At 57.0% G+C, this 2500-nt stretch overlaps 1 non-coding gene across 1 annotated transcript in view; it reads right to left on the minus strand.

Moving 5' to 3' along the window:
- The window catches only part of LOC126150800 (small subunit ribosomal RNA), a 1912-nt gene extending 1407 nt beyond the window's left edge, over positions 1-505 (minus strand). Inside the window, exon 1 of the ribosomal RNA XR_007531657.1 lies at positions 1-505. This exon is cut by the window's left edge and continues 1407 nt beyond it. This is a non-coding gene — a ribosomal RNA (small subunit ribosomal RNA).
- Between the last annotated feature and the right edge of the window lie 1995 nt (positions 506-2500).

Consider the following 2500-nt stretch of genomic DNA (forward strand, 5'->3'; position numbering starts at 1 on the left):
GTCCCGTATCGTTATTTTTCGTCACTACCTCCCCGTGCCGGGAGTGGGTAATTTGCGCGCCTGCTGCCTTCCTTGGATGTGGTAGCCGTTTCTCAGGCTCCCTCTCCGGAATCGAACCCTGATTCCCCTTACCCGTTACAACCATGGTAGGCGCAGAACCTACCATCGACAGTTGATAAGGCAGACATTTGAAAGATGCGTCGCCGGTACGAGGACCGTGCGATCAGCCCAAAGTTATTCAGAGTCACCAAGGCAAACGGACCGGACGAGCCGACCGATTGGTTTTGATCTAATAAAAGCGTCCCTTCCATCTCTGGTCGGGACTCTGTTTGCATGTATTAGCTCTAGAATTACCACAGTTATCCAAGTAACGTGGGTACGATCTAAGGAACCATAACTGATTTAATGAGCCATTCGCGGTTTCACCTTAATGCGGCTTGTACTGAGACATGCATGGCTTAATCTTTGAGACAAGCATATGACTACTGGCAGGATCAACCAGGGAGCTGCGTCAACTAGAGCTGAGCAGCCGGCCGCCCGGGAGTGTGTCCCGGGGGCCCGCGCGAACACGCAAGCGTCCGCTCAATTATTCTGCAAACAGGAGGAGGCTGGGCTCCCCTGCACAATACACCTCGAAACCCTCTCAGGTCCCGGCGGCGCGCAGCGCCGTCCTAAGTACTTGGTCGGGTTCGAGAGAGGCGCAATCGCCCGGAGTTAGGCGAGTAGACGCTTTAGGTGCGACCACCCGTGCTCCCAACTGAGCTTGCCGCTGCCGACAGAGGCCCGGGAGCGTGCTGTCGTGGCATTGCCGGCGGGAGACAACACGCGCCACCTACGGTGACCGGCAGCTCCAACGCCAGCGCCACAGAAGGGCAAAGGCCCCACGTGGGTGCCGAAGCGAACTCTCCCAGCACAGCGCACGTGCCAACACGTCCGCACAACTGCGATACAAACCACCAGCGAGAACCGCTGGGGCGACCGAGCAGCAGACGGCGTCGCGGCGCCGAGTGCCGGGCGGCGGCGCATCCTCAACGCACACAGTCCTCAATCGGACCAGCACACTGCAGATGTCCACCGCGCTTCGCACCGGGTCCGCGAGGACCCACTTTGGCTGCACGGCGCCGCGCGCAGGGTGCCCCGGCGCGCAGCTGCGCCGCCTGCCGCGTCCGTCGGCCGGCGCGCCTGCCACTGGGCGCCCCCACCAGCCGGCTGTAGCGCGTGCGCCCACGCACCGCGCGGCCAGCACGCCGGGCGGCCCCCCCTCACCGGCCGGGGACAGTCCCACCCACCCACAGCCGCGTATCGCTTCACACCCAGATTCACATTCACGTTCGTTGGTATGGTGGGGACCGCTTCGTAGCTGTACCGATCGTTGCCCTCACAGATGTACCTCCAGCAAGATCAACCGCACCACAACGGGTTACCAGTTGTTCATTTGCGTAACGTCACCAGTAAACGTACACGTCCATCCCCGTTTGCAAAGTCAACTATTATTGCATGCCTGCCTGTCAGGTGTCAAGACACACTACATTCGCTCACATCCACGCAACAAAATGTGCCCGACTAGAGGGCACGTGGAAGGTGCCCCCGTACATATGCGATCTCCATTGCGCGACCAACTGTCAACCGGCCTCTGTAGCATGTCGCAGATGTGGAACGCGGGGCACCGTGCTATCACATTGTGTGAGAAGAGACTACTACGTCTGCATACACGCGCCACTACATGAACAGACGGCTCATGCTGATCGCCATCCACTGCGTCCATTACTCCCACACGTCTCTATGGCGTACCACACTGCAATGCAGCTGTTATGGGGAGATGACACATAGCTGTGTACACAACATTCTGAGCCGGTTGCGGTTGGACAACAATACATTAATGTAACGTGTCATATGCCAATTACAGAGCAGGGTAAGGCACAACGTGGGTTAGGTTAAGGCACAACGTGGGTTAGGTTAAGGCACAACGTGGGTTAGGTTAAGGCACAACGTGGGTTAGGTTAAGGCACAACGTGGGTTAGGTTAAGCCACAACGTGGGTTAGGTTAAGCCACAACGTGGGTTAGGTTAAGGCACAACGTGGGTTAGGTTAAGGCACAACGTGGGTTAGGTTAAGGCACAACGTGGGTTAGGTTAAGGCACAACGTGGGTTAGGTTAAGGCACAACGTGGGTTAGGTTAAGCCACAACGTGGGTTAGGTTAAGCCACAACGTGGGTTAGGTTAAGCCACAACGTGGGTTAGGTTAAGCCACAACGTGGGTTAGGTTAAGCCACAACGTGGGTTAGGTTAAGCCACAACGTGGGTTAGGTTAAGCCACAACGTGGGTTAGGTTAAGCCACAACGTGGGTTAGGTTAAGCCACAACGTGGGTTAGGTTAAGCCACAACGTGGGTTAGGTTAAGCCACAACGTGGGTTAGGTTAAGCCACAACGTGGGTTAGGTTAAGCCACAACGTGGGTTAGGTTAAGCCACAACGTGGGTTAGGTTAAGCCACAACGTGG

This window comes from Schistocerca cancellata, unplaced genomic scaffold, assembly GCF_023864275.1.
Source record: "Schistocerca cancellata isolate TAMUIC-IGC-003103 unplaced genomic scaffold, iqSchCanc2.1 HiC_scaffold_1002, whole genome shotgun sequence".
Classification (NCBI taxonomy): Eukaryota; Metazoa; Arthropoda; class Insecta; order Orthoptera; family Acrididae; genus Schistocerca; species Schistocerca cancellata.